This window comes from Toxorhynchites rutilus, chromosome 2 (genome assembly GCF_029784135.1).
Source record: "Toxorhynchites rutilus septentrionalis strain SRP chromosome 2, ASM2978413v1, whole genome shotgun sequence".
NCBI lineage: Eukaryota > Metazoa > Arthropoda > Insecta > Diptera > Culicidae > Toxorhynchites > Toxorhynchites rutilus.
The window spans coordinates 333,581,054-333,593,568 of NC_073745.1; the positions used below are offsets into that span (position 1 = coordinate 333,581,054).

The 12,515-nt window shown below is 41.5% G+C and overlaps 1 protein-coding gene across 1 annotated transcript in view; it reads right to left on the reverse strand.

Moving 5' to 3' along the window:
• Positions 1-12,515, reverse strand: part of LOC129767118 (uncharacterized) — a 486,003-nt gene that overhangs the window by 42,485 nt on the left and 431,003 nt on the right. The window lies entirely within an intron of this gene.

Here is a 12,515-nt window from a genome sequence, read left to right on the forward strand (position 1 = left end):
CTGCTTGGTTTTGATGGCTGTGTTAGGGAAACCGTAAATCGGGCCAATCAAAACGATGCAGTTAGGGCGTTTAGATAACGCCTAATATTTTACAGTTATTCAATTGTTTATCTAATGAAAAACAACATTTTGTTAGTTGCGATAGATGCGTAGAAATATTCCCTATCAAGTGATGCAAACATCTCTCCTATCCAGTACGAAATGTTCGAGCTATAAGCATTCGAAATCTTTCATTTTTTCTTGCATGTTCTGTGTTTAGGTTTTCATTTTACCCTCCATATATTCCGGTTAGACGTAGTCCCACGTCAAAAAAAATAAAAGAGGTTTTCATTAGTTCAGAGTACGATGTGGAACAAGGTGTACTAGAAAGCTGCAATAAACATAATATTTTACTTCCACGTTTTTAACTATTTCATTGAACTCGACAAGCTTTGTTTGATGAATTATGAAAAAAAAAACGAATCTACAATCGCGAGTGGAACGATTGAATATCCCCATCTGGAACGATTTGGAAAATAGAAAAAAAACATACATATGTAGGAAGGCGAAGATTTAATGGGAGAGAAAATAATGTCTTCCAAAATATGAAACGAAATAAATGAACGGCAACCCCAAGTTTAAATGGGGAAAAAAATTAGTCGAGTATTAAGAGTAAAAAGAGGAGTGTGTGCATATCCTCGAAATAAAAGATGGAGGGAATATCAGAAGCATAGAAGTAATTGAGAAAAAAAAACTTAAGAAGGAAAATATAAACGCAAAACCGCAAATGTTCGAAAACATAGAGATTAAAAGAAATCTACATATATAAAAATGGAATTCTGTCTGTCTTTCTGATTCTTATGGACTCGAAACTACTGAACCGATCGACATGAAAATTCGTATGTAAGGGATTTTGGGACCGGGGAAGGTACTTATGATAGCTTGAGACCCCTCCCCCCTCTCTAAGGGGTGGGGGTGGGGTCTGCCATATAAATGAAACACAAATTTCTGCATTACTCGAGAATTATTTAAGTAAACGAAATCAAATTTTGCATGTGGAGGTTTTGAGGTGCAATAAATGTTTTTATGATGGTTTGAAATTCCTCCCTCCTGTCTAAGGAGGGGGTGGGGAGGTCTGCCTGATTTGCCTGATTTAGGACTGTCTATATTATATCATATTTTCTGTATCAAACATTTATTCCATGTAACGAAGAAACATGTTATTTGGAGTTGTGGTTGAAAAATCTTGAACGAGAATTGTGTCTGAAAATAAGCTGATATTTTAATGACGAGTTTTGGTAGAAATACCGTTAAGTCGCCATTCACCGTGCATCCAATCAAATTTTGTAATTTTAGTCTTTGATGTAATAACAAAATGATAATCGCACTTACAGATACCATAGAATGCCTTCTCCTCGCATAAAAATTCTCAGAAAAATAAGACATTCAAGGATTCTGTTCAAAAATAAGTTACTTTGAACATTTTTCCGGAACATCTTATTGTCGCCTATCACCGTTTTATGCCACCATTTACCGTGCACCTAGGGCTCCATTCACCGTGCAAATAGAGTTTTTCTCCTAGTTCCATTAGGAAAGATAAAATCATCAAACGAAGTTTATGGTTTATGGTTTATATTTAGTCGTAGAATTTATTTGTGAAAAAAATACTGTATGACATTTATTTAAAGGAGTATCAAATTCAATTCTGTTAAAACTAATCGTGGAATATTGTCTCAATACGAAATCCATCCAAACTTTGGTGAGCCAGGAATTGCTTATGCACTCCCTTAGTTGACGCTTTGTTACTGGCGGAGAATTAAGGATGTCTTTTGATGAACTTTTGATTTTTTCCGAAGGATCCAGGGTTGAAGTTGAATAGAGTTTTCAACTTCATAAGGCGCCCACATTAACCCACACAGATCCGGAGCCTTTTAATTGTAATTGGAAGACCATAACGAGCAGAATTTTCAATCCACTCCAAAATCTTCCGTTTACAAGTTCTGACCCTTGAGGAGGCGATCTGGCGTAGTGGTAACATCCGTGCCTCTCACACTCAAGGTCACGAGTTCAATTCTCACTCCCGACATTCTTCCAAAAATGGAAGTAAAAGTGACGAACCAGCCAAATGAGTTGAAAGTCACTATAATACAGAAAAAAAAAAAAAAAAAAAAAAGTTCTGACCCGGGAGGATATCTGTATTGAAGCTTGTTGCAAATCGTCTGTACCGGTATGTTGAATTCCCGGCTCGCGGATCTCATCGATAATCCACGTTGAACAGAATCGATTGCTTTCTCCAAATCATCTGTGGAGTAGTGCTTCTTTTGAAGATTATATTGGCTCATCTATAAAAAATAGACAAATTTTTGTTTAGGTGTTGCGAAATTTCAATGCACAATGAATGGAGAATTCTGTTTTGACGTAGGACTACGTCTAACCGGAAGATATAGGGGGTGAAATGGAAATCTAGGCACTGAACAAGTAGGAAAAAATGCAAGATTTGGAACGCTTATAACTCGAGCATTTCTCAATCGATCGCGAAGGTTTTTGCATCAATTGATAGAAAATATATCTACGCATCTATCATTACGAATAACATTTCATTTTTCTTGAGATAAATAATTGAATAATTGTGAAATATCAAGCATTGTCAAAATGCACTATGTGCCCATTTTTGATTGGTCCATTTTGTGCTCCTCAAATCGTACCGACCAAAACGGGCAACCAGAGCAGCAGCGAAATAGAATGAAGCACGATTGGAAAGGAAAAAGAAAAAAATGAACGAAACATTGGTCGCAGTCTCACACATGCGTAATTCTCGAGCCAGCCAGTCAGCTTAAAAATCCCCGCTCCGCTGCCGTAACGATCATTCTCGTTCAAACCGTACACCACATCGGTTCGCATCACAACACATCAACAAACCAACCCAAGCAGCCATGTCTGGACATGGTAAAGGGGGAAAAGTGAAGGGAAAGGCAAAATCCCGCTCGAACCGTGTTGATCTGGAGTTCCCCGCAAGGGTAGCTAGGCCGAGCGCGTTAGTACCAGTGCACCAGTCCACCTAGCCGGCGTTATATAGTTTCGGCCGCCGAAGTGATCGAGTTAGCTGGCAAAGCTGCTAGCGACGATAAGAAAAACCGCATTCAGAACAGAACACATCAAGACAACAACAGGCAGTTGCAGCGAGTGGCAAACGCAATCGCAAAACGGCATCAGGTAGCAGAAGAAAAAAGTTTGTTTTTTATACAAACTGCTTTGGTGGCAAATCCAGAACAAGGCGGCATCGAGGGCGTTCGAAATGGTTTTTTTCAAAACCACGAGTACTAAGTTTTCTAAATTGGAATCATTCCATAAAACAAGGCGCTTTTCAGGGCCATTAAACCTTCCAAAAAAGAGTTTAGGAAATACAGTTCAATGTTTTCTAAAACAATATCCAAAATAATAATAAAACACAAATTAATTTTTTCATAATTTGTTTGCCAGGATATGATGAGTATGTGAATTTGGCAGTTGTTCTGAGCTTATTGATTTTCACCAATTCTTAAATTGCTTCTAGATTGAAAGTACATTAATTTACACTTATCTCGACGTTTAGCAAATTGGACGGACCTGTAATGCGACATATTTAGTTGGACATTTTTGTAAACATAGAGTTCGGGGTCCAAATTATGACCCCACATTGAAAGTTGACACTGTACCACTGTCATCGCAAATGTTCAATTACAGGTTAAAATTACCTCCAATCCGATACTGAGTGGTGGTAATGCGACGTGCCATTGAATGTAATTTACTGTAAAATATGTCACAAGCTGGATGGGAAGAAATTTTCCAACTGTGAAAGCTGTGGCGAGTGGCAAATGCAATCGCTAAACAGAAAGGTTTAGCCGAACAAGATGGGGATATCGAGTGATAACAAAACAATAAACTCTTTAGATTGAAGATAATTTTGTGATCCTGAAAAGGACCCTTTTTAGCCTGCATGTGAATCCAACGAGCGAACAAATCGTAATGAATGTATTTTTTTGCCATCGCTCCCTTTTAACGCTCATTCGTTCGTCTCGTTGGACTCGCCCCTCTGGCTGAGTCTGCTGATTTGTCTCTATCCTGTGAGTGTGTACCGCTAGAGTATGAAACACGCGGACCCCAAAAAAATATCTTATTTTCTTTCGAACCGTAAACCCGTGTGGTTGTCCGGCATCGGCATCGTGGACGTAACAAAGGAGGACAAGTTAAGGGAAATGCAAAGTCTCACTCGAACCGTGCAGGTCTCCAGTTCCCTGTTGGTCAGATTCACTGATTGCTCCGCAAGGGTAACTAGGCCGAACGGATTGGTGCCGGAGCACCAGTATACCTAACAGCGATTATAGAGTTTCGGCCGTCGGAGTGCTCGAGTTGGCTTGCAAAGCTGCTCACGACAATCAGAAAACCCGCATCAAGAACAGAGCAGCTTCGGTTCGGCGCTCATCAAGGCAACAATTGGTTTCAGTGAGTGGCAAAGTGTTTCTCCGGCACGTCGCATTAAATGTAATTTACTGAACAACATGTCACAAGCTGGATGGGAAGAAATTTTCCAACTGTGAAAGCTGTGGCGAGTGGCCGAACAAGATGGGAATATCGAGTGATAACAAAAACACAACACCAAAGGTTCTTTTCAGAACCATCAACATATTCATAAAGAGTAAACAGTAAACTAATCCATTTTTCAGGTAGATAGGTAGGTTTTCACGTAGGAGAAGAAAATAAAACAACATATTTAAAATATATCTTTAACAAAAGCTGTCCCCTTTGTATAGTCCTACGTCACTCCGGTTATGTCCCCGACATTACCCACCCGTCTTTTATGAAGGATCCATTCACCGTGCATTTTTGTGTTGATGAAAAATCAATGTAAACACTATTTTCTTATATATTTGATACGCAGCCTCAAAAAACGTATATGAAGCTGCGATTGTACGGTAAAACAGGAGAAAATCCCATGCAACAAGTATTTTAAACACTAAAATCTATTACTCTCAAGGGGATCAGACGGACCTCCCTTTAAACCTCGATCCCTGGTCTGAGCCTCGGGGATCGTTGAGGTTGGGCTCTCTAGGCCTCTTTTCTCGTGGCTAGCTCGAGCTTGAGGCCTGTAGCTCTCAGGGTCGGCTTTCCTCGTGATCGAGGTGATTTAGCGTGTCGAGGGCTCGGATTATCACCAACATAAAACAGGTAAGTATTTCTTTTTACTTTTATTGTTACCTATTACACAATGGCTGCTGTGTGGGTGTGTAATGTGTCGGGATGGCCGGCCGGCTGCTGCTAATGCTGCTGATGCACGCGGTGGTGGGATCTCGATGTCGATGTCGAATATGAGGCTACTGGCTATTTTGCTTGTTACCTGGTTTAGTTATTTCCTGGGTCTTTTTATAATCATACCTGATTCAAATAATCCTGAGACACACTATTGTTCTAGAGTACTCTTTTATACAAAGTGGCATATAACAATACACTATTAAAATTAAGTGCTTCTAGCACTGAACTCAACCAGGAAATGGCAGAATTTTACAATTCTTCCTACCAAGTAGCTTATCATAATTTGCTTCCTCTTTTCCGACAGCTTTTAATTTCCTCTTCAACCATTTATATTCTCTTTTCGATGTTCTTTTCGTGGATCAGGGACTGCAGCTTTCAGAAGGTAAGTGTGTGTGTGTGTGTTGTGTTGTACTAAATGTTTTTCTACTATACATGTATATATATTTGTTTTTCAGAGCGTCATTCTTATGATTCTACATATAAACTCCAAAGCGTTTTTGCCACTTTTCTTCGTTTCTTCGGGACGCTGATGGAGAGTTAATTGCTTCGGATGTAGACAAACAAAAACGTCAAAACGAGACTTTAAAAGGATTTTTATCGCAACTATGCCCCATATCAAAACATTTATACTATTTTTGGTAACATAAATGCAAAAGTGGGGTATTTTCCCACTATTTCGAAAAAATATTGGAACATATTTCGAAAATGCACGGTGATGTGGGCACGCGCGGTGAATGGTGACTTAACGGTAATTGGAATTTTATAGTAATCGGTAATTTTAAATGGTCTATTAGAAAATCAATCAAGGAACAGTTCTGCGATTAGACCCATGAAAGTGCGCTTAGTAAGAAAACGTGAATGTTTCTGATCTTTCTCATCATCTTTGCATCTCTCCCGATCTTCCCCTACACATTATTCGAATTAGTGTATGTGTGGCGCTATCTGGTAGTAATTTTGTTGAAACTAACTTCAACTATTCACTCGCGAGACGCGACACGGAACTAGGACACAACACTTATAATCCTTACAAACATTAAAATGGTTAAAATTACCTTTTTCGTCGACCGGTTTCGGGCTCGATGTTGCCCATCTACTGGACGGTGTCCGACTGGTTACGATGGAGCACTAACACATATTCATACGGTTATCAGTACTTGTCGAAGATATAGTTTGCTGAGTTATCAGCTTCGTCAGATGGAAGAGTTGAGATGATATTGGTGCATCTTCTTCATTCATAAGTGGGGAATCGCTGGTTGAGATGTACATTGATTCCCATGCATTCAACTGTGAGGCTTTTCGTACATTTCTAATAATTTTTGCCTTCTCCCAGTCTACGCAGTGGGCTTGAGTTAAAGCTTGTGCTGCCACACTTGATTCTTGGTTGGTTGGTTGAAGAATTGAAAAAATATCCCATAACTCACGGTAAAAATGTCAACAATTCGTTTGAGTTGGTAGACCATTTGAAAGGCTTCGAGGTTAGGCGAGGGGAAATTCTGGTGTCGTTCGATGTTACAGCTCTTTTTCCGAACGTGCCAGTAACAGAGGCGGTAAATAGTTTGCGCAGACATCTGGAACGGAAACGCGTACCACCCAATCAGATCGACGCATATCTTTTGGTAACGAAAACCTGTATGAATCAGAACTTCTTTTCGTTCAGGGGAAAGTTCTACAAGCAAACGTTCGGTCTCAGTATGGGTAGCAAGCTATCGCCACTCTTAGCGGAGGTTTTCATGAAAGATTTTGAAACAGAGTTGGCGAAAGAAAAATTCTTCCCTCGAATGTGGAGACGCTATGTAGATGACATCTTCGCAGTTGTGAAAGAACGATACTTGAAGCAGACGTTGGAGTTGTTGAATTCCCGACATAGGACGATTAAGTTTACCGTCGAAAAAGAAAAAGACGGTACACTTCCTTTTCTGGACCTGTACATTACCCGGAAGGAAGATAATCGGCTAAAGTTTGGGATATACCGTAAACCAACGTCTACGAATAGATATATAACTTCCGACTCTAATCACTTCGGCGCACAAAAACAAGCAGCCTTCCACTCCATGGTGTATCGTCTCCTCAACATACCAATGGAGAGAGATGATTACATAGCGGAGAAAAATAGAATCTACCATGCTGCAGAGCTGAATGGGTACAAGAGATGTTTTGTGGAGAAAATCCTTCGGAAACACGAGAAGAAGAAATGGAGAAAAAACAACACCACATTAGAGCCTGAGAAGGAACAACACAAAAGGATCAGCCTACCGTACTATCCCAAAATAACCAACACAGTCCAGTCTACACTCCGGAAACACGGATTTCATGTGGTGTACAAAAGTGAGAGCACCCTGAAAGACCTTTTGTGCAACCTGAAAGATAGAATTCCACCGGATGAAAAATCAGGGATCTATCAGATTCCCTGCAAAGACTGTACTAGTGTATACATCGGTCAAACTCGTCGGAAATTCAAAATCCGCCTACGTGAACATAAGAATGCGGTGGATAATGAACGAGCCAGCGAATCAAGTGTGGCAGCACATGCTTTAACTCAAGCCCACTGCGTAGACTGGGAGAAGGCAAAAATTATTAGAAATGTACGAAAAGCCTCACAGTTGAATGCATGGGAATCAATGTACATCTCAACCAGCGATTCCCCACTTACGAATGAAGAAGATGCACCAATATCATCTCAACTCTTCCATCTGACGAAGCTGATAACTCAGCAAACTATATCTTCGACAAGTACTGATAACCGTATGAATATGTGTTAGTGCTCCATCGTAACCAGTCGGACACCGTCCAGTAGATGGGCAACATCGAGCCCGAAACCGGTCGACGAAAAAGGTAATTTTAACCATTTTAATGTTTGTAAGGATTATAAGTGTTGTGTCCTAGTTCCGTGTCGCGTCTCGCGAGTGAATAGTGATAAATATCCTTACGTTAGCACAACCAAAAATAAGTGAACTAACTTCAAAGCTCAATCGCTACAAATGTCTGTTCGAGCATTATTCCAGTACGCATCTTCTGACTTGAGCTGTCTATTTTGTCGTATTATTAGTCTGATTGAAGTTCGCGTTGATGCATTCAGGTTTGTGTGCCGTTGGTTTGATGCAATAGAGAAACTGTTCAGTCTCTCTCCATATACACTTTTTATTATTTTATCCATACAGAACGCAGAAGCCATCTCGTCCAGGGCCACAGAGAGCAGTATCCAGTATATCTGATTTTCCTTCAGCATCTTTTATTGTGATATGCACCATGCAACGACTAATCACCACGCTTCTGCTATCATCGCTCTATTCTAACACTGGTGGAGTGCACAAGCAATACTCAACAATCAAACTAAACGGTCATTTTTAGGGCCATCGAATTATTAACAAAGAGAATAATAATGGAATAGCCTAACGTAATTCACGTCATATGCGGTCGTGTCTGGGACACAACCTTCCTGTAACTTTTTTTAAACTCTTCGAGACTTTTTTTTCTTCGGGGAAAAAATCGGTTTTCCCGAAGCATCAAACACAATCCCATAAATTTTGGGCCATTCATCGCCACCCTTAAAAATGAGCTCTCTTTTAACCGTTACAGAATGTTGACCCCGGGAGGAGCCTGCAGCAACTCACTATACGCGGAGATATTAATTTACGCCAATTCGGTGCACTAATTAGACCGAGCTGCACCAGCTCATCATCTTCATCAGCAACAGACGCCGCCGCCGCCGTTACCACCGCTACCATCGCCACTACTGCTGATGCTGTTGCCGTTACTGACGTATGATTGCACTTTGATTGTTCTGTAAATAATGATTGCCCGGTTTTGAGTGTGCCGTTGAAACAGACCAATTCGTCTTCGGGGGCCCTTGTGTGCATTCCCAGCCGACCCACCGACCCGTTAATGGCACCCGAGTATGCTTCATTTTGGAGGTAAATGGGTGTGAAATGATGATGAATTGGTTCACGAATTGCACTACGCCCGGGATTTTTTTTCGCTTCTTCTCCGATCACCCGGTTTTGTTGTTGACTGGGTTGATCAATTAGATGCAGTTGTTCCGTTTGCTGGTATTTACAAAGTAGTTTAACATTAATGAAAAATGAGCCAACGTTTTCGGGGGGATCGTTATTATATCGCCGACGCTTTGGCAGCCGAGCATAGCGGACGCCAACGTGGCGTCGCCGGCGTTGCATCGCCATTGCAGCCGCCGGTTTGCACACGAATGCCTCTCACTGCCTTCATCTCGTTCTAGCTGAATGACGACGGTGTGCTTACATTAGCATTTTAATAGGCTAAGGTGCTCCTATTCGCGCGTGTTTTTGTTTCGAGCTTGCGAACTTACATATGTTCGTTTATTTGCGTAAAAATATGCTATAGCCGCAGTGCAATGGCCCAACCCTTGAAAGCGGCGCTCGCCGCATTTAACAATCTTTTTTTGTTGTTGTCTTCGTTTGTCTGTGAAAGTGAAATATCTTATTGGACATGAATAATAATTTGTTCAACGGTGCAGACCATTCACACGTTACGTGGGTGGTGAGGGTGAGATCGGGCGCCGGTCCAGCAGAATGTTGAAACCCGTGCGGCCGAAATTGGATCGTCGTAGAACGCGATCTCCCGTTAGGTAACCCCTATCTCTAGGGGGAGGTAATTCAGAGAGGGGGGCGGGTGTGTGATTCATACTTGAAATTATTTCCAATCGCTCGAACCGAGGCTCAGTTGAAAAAGTCGCCGCGGTTGGAACCGCGAGTGTTTCCCCATAAAGCGCGCCGGCCAGAAAGTGATTGTACACAAAAAGGCGCTGTGCTATTGCACTCGAAACATAATTGCCCCGTAATGGACCGGTTGAAAGGCAGAAAACGAAATATGATTTGTCATTGTTCTGGCAGTAAGGGGCGCGCGAGCGCGAACCTCCGTTCGGCGGAACGGTCGATCCCGATTCCCCGAATGGTATGCGGAAAATGGGCCGGAATTGGTGTTGCCGTTGCTGCATATTACTTCATATAACGGTTTGAAGCGGTTCGAATAATTTCAATGATATTGCCTTCAATGAGGTTCGTAGGAAAGATTGAACTAATCATTTGTGTGATGAATTCATGACTTCTCGTGAAGCAATCGATTCAAGATGCAAAGGTTACTCACAAAATTTTATCTCAAAAAGTGCCAGGAATTGAATACTTGAAAACTCCTTTGAAGGGATGGTAAACATTCTTGTTGCTATGTTGGCACAACTTAATATTGATGCTGAGCAATGTGTCATTGAATTTATTCATTGTCCTTCATTTTGTCAGTTCGTGTTAATTGTACGGCCAAGAAGAAAAAAAATCTGGTAAAAAATCAACGAACATAAATGAAAATCCATCGCATTCACCAGATATGGCTACAATTTTCTCGTTCAAAAACATAAATTACAACTTCAAGGCACTCGTTTTCAATCGACAGTAATTCTTTTTCCGACTCATTCGGTAGAAAAACGCTAGTCGGCCACCGAAAATCAGCCAACTTCAAATTCAGTTGTTGTTAAATAGAGTAAAATATGACATTGTTTTAGTGGTACAAAGCTTTTGTGCTAATATTTCCATTTATCAAGTATACTAAGGTTCAATACCCAGTTTCATTCTTCATAAAATACAACGATCCAGATTACTATGCCAATTTCTGTATGTGTGAAAACTCATCAATTCCAATTTCGTTTCAATTCCGTATTGGAAAAATGTAAACCCATACTTTTATAATATGCCCTGGTCTGAAAATTTATTTTCTCTGACTTACACTATGGTCACGTGTATTCTAGAGCTTGCCACATAGCATATAGTTCAAGGTAGGCTATTTGGCGATGAAATCTCTACTAAGTAAAGGGTGTGTCACATCAAATTGCATCACGGAAAAAACGCTGTAGAAATTTTATTTTTAGGAATTATATCTTCAGCTTTCGCTTATAATCAGATAAGAGTGTATAGATCACGTTGGCCATGCTTCACTGTTAATTTTTCGTAAATTTGGAAAAATGTCGTTGAACGAAAAAGAGCGTCGTGAATTAATCCTGCGCACTCATTTCGAGAATCCGGAGTTGTCACATCGGGACATCGGTAAGATGCTGGGAATCGTCCAATCCACGGTCAGCAGAGTACTAAAACGATACTTCGAGAACCTAACCATCGACCGGAAGGTGAAGAACGGCCAAAATGGATGCTCCGTCAGTGAAAAAGATCACAAGCGCGTAGTTAAGCAGTTTAGACATGATCCGAGAAGTTCGGTCCGGGATGTCGCCAATAAGCTGAATTTGTCAAGTTCATTCGTCCAGCGGACCAAGCAGCGGGAGGGCCTGCGTACATACAAGGTTCAGAAGGCTCCTAACCGCGACGAGAGGCAAAACATGGTGGGAAGACGCGAGCCCGGAAGCTGTACACCGAAATGCTGACGAAGCCTGGTAATGGACGACGAAACCTCCGTCAAAACGGACTTTCGTCAGCTGCCGGGCCTGTTGTTCTTCTCCGCAGAGGACAAATTCAGCGTTCCGGAGGAGATTCGCAAGCAGAAACTATCCAAGTTTGTCAAAAAGTACATGGTGTGGCAAGCGATCTGCTCTTGCGGAAAGCGGAGCGCCCCCTTCGTGATGACCGGCACGGTAAACGGGCAGGTTTACCTTAAGGAGTGCCTACAGAAGCGCTTACTACCACTATTGAAGCAGCACGAGAGCCCGACCATCTTCTGGCCGGATCTCGCTTCGTGCCACTATTCAAAGGACGTGTTGGAGTGGTACGAAGCCAATGGGGTCACCTTCGTGCCAAAGGAAATGAACCCGCCCAACGCGCCGGAGCTTCGCCCAATAGAGAAATATTGGGCGATTATGAAGCAGACCCTCCGGAAGAACCCAAAAGTTGTCAAATCGGAGACGGACTTCAAGAGAAAATGGATTTCTGTTAAAAAAAAACTACAACCTGACGTTGTACAGAACCTTATGGACGGGGTAAAGAGTAAGGTGCGAGCATACGGGCTTGGGCTCGAAGTATGAATAAAAAGAAAATGCCAAAAGTTGTTTAATAGTTTTTATTTTACTGTCTAAAATTTTCAAAAGGATCGGTCTACTGGGCGAATTTCTACAGCGTTTTTTCCGTGATGCAATTTGATGTGACACACCCTTTACTAGTAAAAATGACGTGAGTAATACTAAATTGAGATGGCGAACGTTCCTTTAGGAACGTTTTGCCACCGAAGAAGAAGCAGGGTCTGACAAATCGGCTTGTTGGCCAGCTATCCGGATCAGGCTT